We start from the raw sequence: 14,819 nt of genomic DNA, 5'->3' as shown, positions 1-14,819 counted from the left end.
ATCAGAATATACATTTTCATTAGTAAAAAAACAATAACACTAAAACCTTAATGGTCCCCAATTCCAGCAGTCAGAAAGTAGATATCATTAGTAAGTAAAAAAATGACACTTATCCTTAGTAGTCCCAACGCGTTTCCCCCTAGTTTCCACCAGGGTTCATCAGGGGATCTGGGGAAGACCTCAATCCCTCACCCCAGATTGCCAGACAATGCTGCATGTGTAGGAAATTCTTGCACATATACCTCCCTTATAAACTCAGCTCAGCCCCATAATTAGTGATAATCGCAAACGCCTGTGTACTGCTGTCATCGTACACATGCCCGGCGTCCACCGCCAAATGTAAGTCCGTGGACTGCACATGGAACGCACGCACCCGGAAATGACGATATGCTAATGACACCCACCGGAAATGACGTCACCAGACTGCATCAGAGTATCTGAAGCGCATCTGGAACGCACACACCCGGAAGTAACGGTGTCTAACTAGCGTCCATCGGGATATGATGTCATCCAAATGTGGCGGTACATGGTTAGGAGGCAAAGTCTACACCCATCCCCATATACGTTTGTCAGTAATTGTCATGGTAGCCAGCAATGCAAACACCGGCCAGACGGGCATACCTCCCACCAACATACCCCATATATTTAAAGTGCCATAGACGGACAGGTCGGCACCAGGGCTAAGATGTCCAAAAGTTATTCAGCGCAAAATAAATGTACACGCTGTACACCGGAGGACAAAGGCATTCAGTATATAATAAATAGGAAGGTTGGAGTCTGACTATTATATAATTGAAGTGTTATCCACATATTACAATGTTGTTTATCATCCACAGAGTATTTAACGCTGTTAGAGTAGGAGAAAAATAAGTCCCAAACATATAAATACATATTTAGCCACAATGGGTATATACATATGGTGATCATTAGACCAATACCATATAGGCTGGTTCTATTCGGCCCCTAATATCACATTCTTGGAATCAGATAAAACTCGAGAAGCTCAACTGTTCATTAATGCCCCCAGGGGCCATTGACTCCATCCAAAAGATCCAACGGGCCTCCCGTTGGAGTATTTTTTTATTCCAGTCACCCTGCCTGATTGACCGTGCCACAACCTCCAAAACCCTAAATGAAATGCATCTCACATCACCCCCATGTTTAGATATTATATGTCTGGCGAGTGGTGTATCCCTGCCATGCCTAACGTCTCCAAGGTGCTCGCCTATCCGGACGCGTAATTCACGTTTCGTTTTCCCGATATAATCCATTGGACACGTACACGTGCAGAGGTACACCACTCCTGACGTTTTGCAGTTGGCGAAATCTTTCATCTCGTATGTGCGTTTAGTCACTGCACTCACAAAACTCTTTGAAGGTGTGACAAATTTACAGAAGGAGCAGTGACCACATCTGAACGTACCCTTAGACCTACTTCTCAACCATGTGATCTCCTTCGTCTGAGGCGTAAAGTGACTATGTACGACTGTATCCTTCACGGATCTCCCCCTCCTATATGTAACCGAAGGTGTTTTTGGGACCAAGCCCACCACATCCGGATCTGCTCGTAGGATCCCCCAGTATTTTTCAAGAATGCCCATTACTTTTACTCCGCTGTCAGGTAGGGACAGGATTTAGGCACATAACAGGGACAGCTTGAATCTGTATTCCCTCCCGGTCGGTGTATTACCTGATTCTATATGTCCTATCATTTAGAGTATTATTGTTGTTTGTCTATGGACTTTTAGGTCCTTTTTAGAGATTATTAATAAAAGTTATTTTTTAGGGGGGCTATGTGTCTGCTGGTTGTCTCTATTTATTAGGCCCCTCATGTGATATTTTGTTTAGGTGTTTAAATTGATTTTCTAGTATGGCTGGCTTCTTATCAGGCCCTTTTGATACTAATAAATGGATGGATGATGCTCGAGAGGTTTTTTCTGAAGCTGAATTGGAGAATAGCTCCTCAGCAACTCCTACCCTAAAAACAGTGTTTACTGAGCTACTGAGTGCGTTTAAAGACAACATTAAATCTTGGTGGGAGGTACAATCCCTTGAGAGTTATATTAAACAAAAAATAGTCCCAAGAGGCCTGAGAATACACATTGCACCAGCACAAAGGTGTAGAACTCCGGGTCTGTTGTCTAGGTGGGAGGAGTAGTCTACAGCTTCCTCCGTTAGGTTTATGCAGATTCTATTGAATGAGGAAAAAATAACATTGGAAAGAACTTCTAGTAGACTGAGAGAGCTAACTGAGGAAGTATTGAAATATAGGACTAACCCTGACTTTTCTAACAAGGAGGATAATCTAAAAACTGCGGTTGAACGTTTTCAACTAAATATTAAAGATAGAAAACATAAGAGGTTTTTGAGGGTCTGTGCAGACTTTCGTGAAAAGCGTGCTTATCCGGGCCTTAGTGAGGGGGCTAACTTCCCTGTAGATATCTCCTCCTCCGACCCTAAGTCTTCAGATGCTGAAGGGGGAGTAAGGCACCTCGGTGGTAAGGTTAACCATAGAGGTAGGGGACGAGGGAGGAGGGGATACCAAAGGAGATGGCAGGGACAAATTTTGGAACAAAGAGGGGGCAGTCTTATATCCCCATCTGCACAGTCCTCCTCTTCCTCATCGTCTTTTTTAGAAACAAGGGGCCTTCTTCCTTACAAACTGCGGGAACGCACTGGGCCCCAAACACACAGGTAATGGGTTATAGGACTAATGATCTTCCAGAGGATAATGAAAACCAGATAATTAATATATCTTCTTATGCTTTGTCTGATTGTGAGAGGTCTGTCCTCCGGAAAGGCCTCACATTTGTCCCAACAACGAGATTTGACCCTTTTTCTTGGATAAAAGATATTAACCTCTTTACCAGAAAATTAAAATGGAGAAAGTTTTTTCTGCATAATGACGGATTGAAGTGCCAACATTTGGGCATATCCCTGGAGGATCTCCCGGATGTGTTAACATTATCAGAATTATCAGAGGAGGGACAGAGGAGTCCTGGCCTCGGACCCTTCTCTGATCTGAAACCTAGGAGCACTAGGATGCCCCCAGTCGGTGACATAGGGGGCATAGATATCTTCCTTAAATTGGTTTCTGAAGAGATCCGTAATATTAACCCAAGATATGAACCAGCACGTTCTAATTTGTCTTTGGGGGAAAAAAGGGCGTTGGAATCCCTGGGTGCTAATAATGCAGTAGTGCTGAAGCCCTCTGATAAGGGCGGCAACATTGTTGTCTTGGACGACACCCAGTATATTGAAATGTGTCAGGGTCTCCTATCAGATGTGTCCACATACGAAGTCTTGCGGAAGGATCCCAGCAGTGAATATATGGTGGGACTATCTAAGATTCTGTCATGTGCACTGACAATGAATCTGCTTTCGAAAAATGAATATGATTTCCTCATTCCGAAATGGCCTGTAACAGCGACGTTCTATGCACTTGCCAAGATACACAAGGGCATCAGCCCCCTCAAGGGAAGACCTATTGTTGCAGGGATTGATGCCCTATGCCAAAATTCGAGTGTGTATTTGGATAAGGTCTTGAGACCATTTGTCCTAGCCCTCCCATCATATCTGAGGGATACTATGGACCTTTTGAACAAATTAGAAGGTGTGTCCATTGATTCCAATACGATTTTGGCCTCAATTGATGTTGAGGCTCTATATAGTAGTATTCGACACGAAGTGGGTTTAACAGCCGTCGAATACTATTTGAAAAGTAGAGGGACACACCTGAGGCCACACAATAAATTTCTCCTGGAACTTTTGGATTTTGTATTACGACATAATTATTTTCTATACAATGGGAGATACTACCACCAACTCAGGGGCACAGCGATGGGGAGCCCTTGTGCCCCTACGTACGCTAATTTGCTCCTGGGTTGGTGGGAGGATACTGTTGTGTTCAAAGACGAGGATGTCGTCTGGGCCCCACGGATACTTTTCTGGGGCAGATATATCGACGACATCCTCGTCCTGTGGGCAGGGGATGAGGCATCTTTTCGGATGTTCGTGGCACATCTGAATGTTAACCCTTTTGGACTATCCTTCACTTGTGAGGTGGGAGTGGACGAGATCTCCTTCCTGGATTTAAAAATCTCAAGAAATGGTGATGGTACTTTAAAAACTTCACTGTATCGTAAACCTTCTGCGACCAATAGCCTTCTAGAGTGGGGGAGCTTCCATCCTCCGCCTCTAAAAAGAGGCATTCCTAAGGGACAGTTCCTTAGGGTGCGGAGGAACTGTTCCTCGTGGAATGACTTTCAATCTGAGTCATGTAATCTATCTTATAGGCTTAGAACTAGGGGTTATCCTGAAGGAGTAATAGACAAGGCATATCAACAGGCAAGGACGACAGATAGATCGTCCCTCCTCACTCCAAGAGATAGATGTAACTCTGAGTCCATCACACGACTGATAGGCACCTATGATGATCAGTCAAGAAAAGTAATGGGCATTCTTGAAAAATACTGGGGGATCCTACGAGCAGATCCGGATGTGGTGGGCTTGGTCCCAAAAACACCTTCGGTTACATATAGGAGGGGGAGATCCGTGAAGGATACAGTCGTACATAGTCACTTTACGCCTCAGACGAAGGAGATCACATGGTTGAGAAGTAGGTCTAAGGGTACGTTCAGATGTGGTCACTGCTCCTTCTGTAAATTTGTCACACCTTCAAAGAGTTTTGTGAGTGCAGTGACTAAACGCACATACGAGATGAAAGATTTCGCCAACTGCAAAACGTCAGGAGTGGTGTACCTCTGCACGTGTACGTGTCCAATGGATTATATCGGGAAAACGAAACGTGAATTACGCGTCCGGATAGGCGAGCACCTTGGAGACGTTAGGCATGGCAGGGATACACCACTTGCCAGACATATATCTAAACATGGGGGTGATGTGAGATGCATTTCATTTAGGGTTTTGGAGGTTGTGGCACGGTCAATCAGGCAGGGTGACTGGAATAAAAAAATACTCCAACGGGAGGCCCGTTGGATCTTTTGGATGGAGTCAATGGCCCCTGGGGGCATTAATGAACAGTTGAGCTTCTCGAGTTTTATCTGATTCCAAGAATGTGATATTAGGGGCCGAATAGAACCAGCCTATATGGTATTGGTCTAATGATCACCATATGTATATACCCATTGTGGCTAAATATGTATTTATATGTTTGGGACTTATTTTTCTCCTACTCTAACAGCGTTAAATACTCTGTGGATGATAAACAACATTGTAATATGTGGATAACACTTCAATTATATAATAGTCAGACTCCAACCTTCCTATTTATTATATACTGAATGCCTTTGTCCTCCGGTGTACAGCGTGTACATTTATTTTGCGCTGAATAACTTTTGGACATCTTAGCCCTGGTGCCGACCTGTCCGTCTATGGCACTTTAAATATATGGGGTATGTTGGTGGGAGGTATGCCCGTCTGGCCGGTGTTTGCATTGCTGGCTACCATGACAATTACTGACAAACGTATATGGGGATGGGTGTAGACTTTGCCTCCTAACCATGTACCGCCACATTTGGATGACATCATATCCCGATGGACGCTAGTTAGACACCGTTACTTCCGGGTGTGTGCGTTCCAGATGCGCTTCAGATACTCTGATGCAGTCTGGTGACGTCATTTCCGGTGGGTGTCATTAGCATATCGTCATTTCCGGGTGCGTGCGTTCCATGTGCGGTCCACGGACTTACATTTGGCGGTGGACGCCGGGCATGTGTACGATGACAGCAGTACACAGGCGTTTGCGATTATCACTAATTATGGGGCTGAGCTGAGTTTATAAGGGAGGTATATGTGCAAGAATTTCCTACACATGCAGCATTGTCTGGCAATCTGGGGTGAGGGATTGAGGTCTTCCCCAGATCCCCTGATGAACCCTGGTGGAAACTAGGGGGAAACGCATTGGGACTACTAAGGATAAGTGTCATTTTTTTACTTACTAATGATATCTACTTTCTGACTGCTGGAATTGGGGACCATTAAGGTTTTAGTGTTATTGTTTTTTTACTAATGAAAATGTATATTCTGATTGCCATTTTCTGGTCTTTTGAAAAGGAATAGGGACTAATAATGATGAGTGTCTCTCTTTGAAAAGGTATAGGGACTAATAATGATAAGTGTCCTTCCTTCTGTCTACTATTATGTACATCTATGACAGACAGAGTCTGGACCTGATACTTTGATATAGATATTATGCTTTTTCAAATACCAATACTTAAATTCCATTTGATGTATGGGGAAACATCTATCTGGGTGGGATTTTGCTTTCTGAGCCCCCTTTTGAGGTATATAGCTGGACTATCAAAGTGTAGCATGTGTCCATATTTGATTGCTCTGGCTGCTATTTGATTTGTTTTGGCTATAGAGAAATAAGCACTGTGCTCCTCTACCCTAGAGCATTTATGTTTACCCGACCAAATGAATTTGGCCATCTATAATCATTGACCTATTATCGGCTTCTGTATTTATACGTTCACTTTTTCTACCCTTTCTCACTATTGTGGTTTTGTTTAATTTAAGACAAGGGTCCTTGTAGGGACATTAGGGATACCGACGTTGAGCGGGGGCGCCACGAAGTACAAATTAGGGTGCCAACCTCCGCTGTCAGGTAGGGACAGGATTTAGGGACATAACAGGGACAGCTTGAATCTGTATTCCCTCCCGGTCGGTGTATTACCTGATTCTATATGTCCTATCATTTAGAGTATTATTGTTGTTTGTCTATGGACTTTTAGGTCCTTTTTAGAGATTACACATTAGATTATATTAGCTTTCCTAAAATATATCAGAATACTTTGTAAACCATTTTTTGTGATTTTTGTACCCATTTGCAATGCTGTTTTTCCAGTAATCTTTTACAATATTAAAGGGGTTTTCCCACAAGCAAAAGTTCATTTTATTAATTGTCTGTGTCTGAACATGGTCTGATCATACCACATCTCCTGGGCAGGGGAGGAAGCAAAAGACTATACAGACATTTCAGCATGTGATCACAGCTGATTCTTTCTGTGAGGTAAAACATTTCCCTGCCTGTTTGTTTTACCTCACAGAAATATTGTTTATAAACAGGCAGGGAAATGTTTTACCTCACAGAAAGAATCAGCTGTGATCCCATGCTGAAATGTCTGTATCCTCTTTTTCTCCCCCCTGCCCAGGAAATATAGTATAATTAGACCATGTTCCTGCACGATCAGACACAAACATTACACAGGGGAACATTTATAAGATTATCTCCGCACAGAAACATATTATTTAAACTCATCCAATTGTGGAACTTATTAATATTTAAAGATCTATTGATTAAAATGTTGATTGAAATTAACTTTGTGGGAAAACACTTTTAACTCCAACCTATTAGCAAGTAATAGAATTTCTTAGCAATGTGCCATCAGTTTATTGGATGCTAAAATCTTTCAATCCTCTCTAATGTAGATGTTATCTTGATCTATTAAACTCTTTCTGCAAATAAACATCCAAAGTCTTCTAACCCAAAATGGACATAAATAATAGAACATTCTGGTGTTTTCTCCTTCCCCCATGACTGCACCATGGAGAGAGGGGATCTGCCCTTCAAGGACAGGGAACCTACAGATAAAAAAGGCGGTACCTCTCTCCCGCATCAGTTGGTTTCCTGTCCTTGACGGGGAACCTGCAGTACGGCTTACCTGTGTAAGAAGAAAGGATGAATCCTTGTTGGACCTGGGCCAAACCAGTCTGACTCAGGCAGTGGGGGTTCCCTGCCTCAGCTGGTGCGGTGACCCGAGGCGCCACCGCTGGGGTCAGTGGGCCTCTAGGGTGTGCGGGGGAAGAGGTAGTGGAAGATGGAGTGATGCACATGCTACCTCTCCCTGGATTTTCATGGCGGCGACGGTGAGCTGAGGTCGCGCTGAGAAGACGTGCAAGGAACTTCCGGGGTTCCAGTGCGCGCGCAGGAGTGACACGCCCCCTTGACACGTCACGCCATACCCATGATGCTGCGCGCTCCTATGGTGGGCGGGTGTGATGCGCCTCTATGACGCGACCACTCCCATGGTGGGCGCGCCCCCTGCTGACGCAGCACCGCAAAGCCTGACTGGGAGTCCAGTCAGGCGTCCGTTTCGGGGACAACTTGCGAGGGCAGATGCATGGCGTCCTTTAGGAAAGGGATATGAGGGCGCTATTTGCGCTCAGAAAAAAAAAGGAAAGCGGCAGACGGAGAGGAGACCAGGTATACAGTACAGACCAAAAGTTTGGACACACCTTCTCATTTAAAGATTTTTCTGTATTTTCATGACTATGAAAATTGTACATTCACACTGAAGGCATCAAAACTATGAATTAACACATGTGGAATTGTATAGTTAACAAAAAAGTGTGAAACAACTGAAAATATGTCTTATATTCTAGGTTCTTCAAAGTAGCCACCTTTTGCTTTGATGACTGCTTGCACACTCTTGGCATTCTCTTGATGAGCTTCAAGAGGTAGTCACCAGAAATGGTCTTCCAACAATCTTGAAGGAGTTCCCAGAGATGCTTAGCACTTGTTGGCCCTTTTGCCTTCACTCTGCGGTCCAGCTCACCCCAAACCATCTCTATTGGGTTCAGGTCTGGTGACTGTGGAGGCCAGGTCATCTGGCGTAGCACCCCATCACTCTCCTTCTTGGTCAAATAGCCCTTACACTGGTTCAGTATGCCTTCAATTTTGAATAAATCCCCAACAGTGTCACCAGCAAAGCACCCCCACACCATCACACCTCCTCCTACATGCTTCACGGTGGGAACCAGGCATGTAGAGTCCATCCGTTCACCTTTTCTGCGTCGCACAAAGACACGGTGGTTGGAACCAAAGATCTCAAATTTGGACTCCTCAGACCAAAGCACATATTTCCACTGGTCTAATGTCCATTACTTGTGTTCTTTAGCCCAAAGAAGTCTCTTCTGCTTGTTGCCTGTCCTTGGCAGTGGTTTCCTAGCAGCTATTTTACCATGAAGGCCTGCTGCACAAAGTCTCCTCTTAACAGTTGTTGTAGAGATGTGTCTGCTGCTAGAACTGTGTGTGCCATTGACCTGGTCTCTAATCTAAGCTGCTGTTAACCTGCAATTTCTGAGGCTGGTGACTCGGATAAACTTATCCTCAGAAGCAGAGGTGACTCTTGGTCTTCCTTTCCTGGGGCGGTCCTCATGTGAGCCAGTTTCTTTGTAGCACTTGATGGTTTTTGCAACTGCACTTGGGGACACATTCAAAGTTTGCCCAATTTTTCGGACTGACTGACCTTCATTTCTTAAAGTAATGATGGCCACTCGTTTTTCTTTACTTAGCTGCTTTTTTCTTGCCATAATACAAATTCTAACAGTCTATTCAGTAGGACTATCAGCTGTGTATCCACCTGACTTCTGCGCAACACAACTGATGGTCCCAACCCCATTTATAAGGCAAGAAATCCCACTTATTAAACCTGACAGGGCACACCTGTGAAGTGAAAACCATTTCCGGTGACTACCTTTTGAAGCTCATCAAGAGAATGCCAAGAGTGTGCAAAGCAGTCATCAAAGCAAAAGGTGGCTACTTTGAAGAACCTAGAATATAAGACATATTTTCAGTTTTTTCACACTTTTTTGTTAAGTATATAATTCCACATGTGTTAATTCATAGTTTTGATGCCTTCAGTGTGAATGTACAATTTTCATAGCCATGAAAATACAGAAATTTCTTTAAATGAGAAGGTGTGTCCAAACTTTTGGTCTGTACTGTATATATATCGCCAGAGAGCACTGCAGAGGACTTCTGATGGGCTCTGGCAGTCTCCTTCGGTCATAAGTGAACAGGAGCACCACCCCCTTCACCATGTTAACCTCAGTCGCAGCAGCAACAGAGGATGAAGCGTGATAAGGAAACGGGACGTCAGGACGCTCGTGATGACAGCGGGAGTGAGCGTTCCTGCAGATCGTCCCAGCAGAGCAAGGACGTCAGCGTGTCGCCAAATCCAAGAGAGAACCAGTCTACAAAAACTGTTCCTCCTCCTAACCCGGTACCTCTTCTTTCGTCTGAATGGTAAGGGATCTTCGTGAAAGTTCACCTTATAATTGGATCCCCCCTTTTTTCTCTTATCTCATTAGGGAAGGAAAAGTGTGGGCAAGACAAAACATAGGACCTGTGCACTTTGCGCAGAAGAGTTACCCACTACATGGGAAAAGTGACTCTGCGGCTCTTGTATAGAGCAAACGATTTGTGAAGAGACCCCAAAGTTTGCTTCAGAACTTAGGTCAATTATAAGTCACATGTAGAAGACACTGTTAGTTCCCTCCAGGGGAAGGGGAAAAAACCCAAATGTGTGTCCCTGAATCCGGATCCAGTAGTCCTGAGGATGATGATGATCTATCCAGTTCATCGTCATCCTCATCTAGGAATAGAAACGGGCGTAGCTGCTTTCCCATAGCAGAAACAGATGGTCTCATCAAGGCCGTCAAGGCAACTATGGGGCTGACTGACCCCCGTCACAAAAGATCTGTCCAAGATATAATGTTTGAGGGTCTTGAACAAAAAAAAGAAAAACCTTTTTCCCTTAATGAGAAATTCCACTCTTTTTAATTAAAAAAGACCAGAGAGAACGGGCCTTTTATTCCCGAAGAGAAAATACCCATTTGATGTTTCGGGATGTTCCTTCTGGGAAAAAGCGCCAAAACCGGATGTGGCTATAACTAAGGCCTCCAAAAAGTTTTCTCTTCCACTTGAGGATATGGGGGTATTAAAAGATCCTATGGACAAAAAAGCAGACACCTTCTTAAAAGCTTTATGGGAAGCCGCTGGGGGAGAGTTGAGTCCCACGGTACAGCCATTTGTACAGCCAGATCTTTGATGGTCTGGTTGGATCAGTTAGAAACACACTTGAGGGAAAAAAACTTTGAGGGATACTATATTAGACTTCATCCCTGTAATGAAAGCTGCTGTTTTTTTGGCAGATGCCTTGGCTGACTCGGTCAGGTTAGCAGCCGGGGCAGCAAGTTTTTCCAATGCTGCCCGGCGGGCCATCCGGCTTAAATGTTGGCCTGGAAATCTCCAGACAAAGTCAAGATTATGCTCCATTCCCTGTGAGGGCGAATTTTTGTTTGGTCCTACTCTGGACGATATCCGGGACAAAGCCGGGGACAAGGAAAAAATGTTTCCCTGTCCTGTCCAACAATAGGAAATCTTTTCGGAGTAAGAAATATATCCGTAGGAAACACCCCCCCACACCACCAGGGACCAGGATAAGTGGAAGGATAGAAGGAGAAAGGCCAAAGAATTCCTGTTCAGCAGACCCCCCAATGATAATAGAAAGCCCTCACAATGAAGGTTTTCCCCGGGTGGTGGGAAGGTTATCCTTGTTTCTTCCGACCTGGGAAGGAATGTCCTACAGCTCCTGGATCTTAAACATAATAAAATCAGGGCTGAAATTCCAATTCCACTCAAATTCCCCATCCAAATTTCATAGGGACTCCCAAAAGGCCCTCAAACGAAGAGCAGCTAGTCTTAGAGCAGGAAGTTCTAGGCCTGATAGAGGAAGCAGTCCTTCAAGAAGTCCCTTCCCAGAGAAAAGGCGAAGGTTTCCACTCCCCTCTTTTCCTGAGGAGAAAACTGGACGGGACTTACAGGACAATTGTAAATCTCAAAAAATTGAACAAGCTGTTGAAGATTCAAACCTTCAAAATGGAGTCAATAAAGATGTCAGTAAAAATACTGTTTCAGGACTGTTTCATGACGGTTCTGGACTTAAAAGATGCTTACTATCACGTCCCTATCGATGGGGAGGTGGTCAAGCACTACCAGTATACAGCTCTCCCATTCGGTCTAGCCATAGCCCCAATTGTATTTACCAAAATAATTTTGGAGGTAACTGCACACCTGAGAGAACAAGACGTACTGATTGTCCCATACCTGGACGATTTTCTGACAACCGGAAAAAAGGGCATGGATTCCTTGAGCAGCTTAGGCTGGCTTTTAAATCTAAAAAAAAAAAAAATCCAGAACAGAGCCGAATGAAGTACAGGAATATCTAGACATCATATTAGACTCAAAAAATCAAGAAGGTCACCTCCCGGCAGGAAAGATTCAAAAGATCATAGCTCAGATTTCTCGGATATAGGATCACCCATCGATGCCTCTACTAAAAGCTATGTCCCTCCTTGGTTCCATGATGGCCTGTTTTCCGGCCGTTCAATGGTCTCAGATACATACCAGACAGTTGCAGTGGGAGATTCTAGGAGACGAAAGCTCGCTAAACGGGCATTTAGGTCAGCTAACCTTGTCGTTAAACTAGGTTTTCTCTGGGATTTTGAATGAGGAAGGACAATTTGACCCGGGGTATTCCATGGGTGATTTGAGTCCATCAGATCCTGACCACAGATGCAAGCCCCAGAGGCTGGGGGGCTCACTGGAACGACCAGGTTGCTCGGGGGGTTAGGACAGATGACCTGAGTTCAGCATCCTCAAACATGAAGGAGCTGCTAGCAGTGGAATTCGCCCTTTTGGAATTCCTGGACACTTTGCGGGGTCTCCACTGAGTTTTTTCAGACAACCGGGTTGTAGTAGCATACCTGAACCACTAAGGGGGTACCTGGTCCCGTCATCTGATGCTAGTGACAGAGTCTATCTTTCAGTTAGCTGGAAGCAATCTGAAGTCCCTATCTGCCCTCCCACAAGGGGGATAGAAAATCACAGGGCAGACTACCTGAGCAGAACCCAGCTGAGACAGGGCGAGTGGGAACTGAAAGAATCAGTGTTCAATCAGATCACAGAGATGTGGGGACATCCAATCATAGACCTATTCGCCAACAGTCAGAACCGGAAAGTGGAGGCGTTCTGCTCAATAGACCCCAAAGGGAACCCCGTACCATTAGACACCTTTACGATTCCATCTCATACCCCTCTAGGCTATTATTTTTCCTTCGATTTGCCCTGATTCCGGCTGTTCTTAAAAAGATCAGGGAGGACAGAGCAAAGGTAATCTTAATAGCTCCCTTCTGGCCGAAGAGGACATGGTTCTCTTGGCTGAGGATGATGTTCTTCTCTGACCCCTGGGTTCTTCTGGAACTTCCGGACCTTCTTTCTCAGGGGCCAGTTTATCATCCTCAGGTGAAAGACTTGCACATGACAGCCTGGAATTTGAAAGGGCTCTCCTGAGGGTTTTTCGCAAAAGTTTAACCTCCCCGCTACTACAGAGTAGGAAGCCAGTAACCACCAGACTTTATGGGAAAACTTGGAGGAAGTTCCTTTCATCGTCCGGTTTCGGGTTGGACTGAGGGGTTCCATTGTCAGCGATTTTAGAATTTCTGCAGAAGGGATTGGAAAACGGTCTACCTACAAGTACCTTGAAAGTTCAGATCGCAGCATTAGGCTATGTGCCCACGATGCAGAAATGAAGCAGAACATTTCTGCAGCGTTTCTGCATCTCCCTTGCCAGAAAAAACGCATGCAGATTGTGCATGCGTTTTTCCTGCAGAATACATGCGGATTCACATGCGTTAACGCATGCGTTTCCGCATGTGGACTGACAAGCACTTTCCAGGCGATAGCATCACTTGGAAAGTGCTTGACAACTCGGTCACACTATATAAATCCATGCAAACGACATGCATTTATACAGTGTGACCGTAAAAAAAAAAAAAAATAAAGCTATACTGGCCTCCGATGCCCCGCCGCGTGTGCTGTCGCGCTCGTCCTGGCTTCTTCCTGGTTGCCGGGCTCTCGCGAGACAGCCTGCGGTCACATGACCACGACGTCATCTCAGGTCCTGGAAGATGAGCGCTGCCTGCAAGCAGAGAGAAGCCGCCGGACAGGTGAATATGAACTTTATTTATTATTTTATTCTTTTTTTTACAGGTACAATGGTACCCAGGTCTGGAAGAGAGTCTTCCAGAACTGGGTACCATCCGCACATTGAAACGCATATAATCCGCGTGTACAAATGTACAAACACGGATTATATGCGTCTCAATACAAGTCAATGGCGGCAATTCCGCTGCGCTTCCACAAAATTAATGAACATGCTGCGGATTTAGGAGTCCTGCAGAAACGCTGCGGAAAAATCCGCAGCATGTGCATTGACATTGCGGAATGCCATTGGGGACCATGGGGTGCGGATTACCAAGCGTTTTTGATGCGTTTCCGCTGCGGAAATGCATGAAAAGCGCATCGTGGGCACGCAGCCTTAGGAGCCCTATCAAACTGCGACCTGGCTAGAAATGGATGGATATCTAGGTTCATCCAGGCATTTGCCAGATCTAGACCTATCCCCTCTCGGAACACGCGTCGTCCTTGGGGTCTATACGTGTCTTCACAGCTCTAACCAAACCTCTCTTCGAGCCATTAGCAGACACATCTCTAAGAACCCTGTCCCTTAAAACATCACTGCTAGTAGTACTCACATCAGCACGTAGAGTCAGCGATATCCAGGCACTATCTGCAGGCCTTTCCTTTTACTCCAATCCCAAAAACAAGGGAGAAAGGGACTTGAATACACTAGACGTCAGAAGGTGTCTAGTCCAGTACCTAGCGGCCACGCAAGAGTGTAGGAAGGGCAGGGCTCTCTTTGTGTGCTTTCAGGGAGCTCGGAAGGGGCGGAAAGCTTCTAAAGGCACGTTGGCGTGATGGATAACAGACACCATCACCCTGTCATACTCCTCACTTGGGGAAGCCACCTGGAGAATCTGAAGGTTCATTCAACAAGAGCAGTGGCAGCCTCCTGTGCAGAAAGAGCTGGGGCTTCGATAGAACAGATATGTAGAGCTGCTACATGTTAATCTACCTCTACATTCTTTAATCATTCTCGGCTGGCCCTAGC

The 14,819-nt window shown here is 45.1% G+C and overlaps 1 protein-coding gene across 1 annotated transcript in view; it reads left to right on the top strand.

Annotated features, from left to right (window-relative positions):
* Positions 1-14,819, top strand: part of LOC141148949 (mesoderm induction early response protein 2-like) — a gene marked incomplete at its 5' end in the record, with an annotated part of 150,417 nt that overhangs the window by 55,480 nt on the left and 80,118 nt on the right. The window lies entirely within an intron of this gene.

This window comes from Phyllobates terribilis, unplaced genomic scaffold, assembly GCF_046119375.1.
Source record: "Phyllobates terribilis strain yellow unplaced genomic scaffold, ASM4611937v1 Scaffold_1__5_contigs__length_1240528914, whole genome shotgun sequence".
In the NCBI taxonomy this organism is placed as follows: Eukaryota; Metazoa; Chordata; class Amphibia; order Anura; family Dendrobatidae; genus Phyllobates; species Phyllobates terribilis.
The sequence above is the reverse complement of the archived record's forward strand: the minus strand, read 5'-3'. Positions and strand labels throughout refer to the sequence as shown.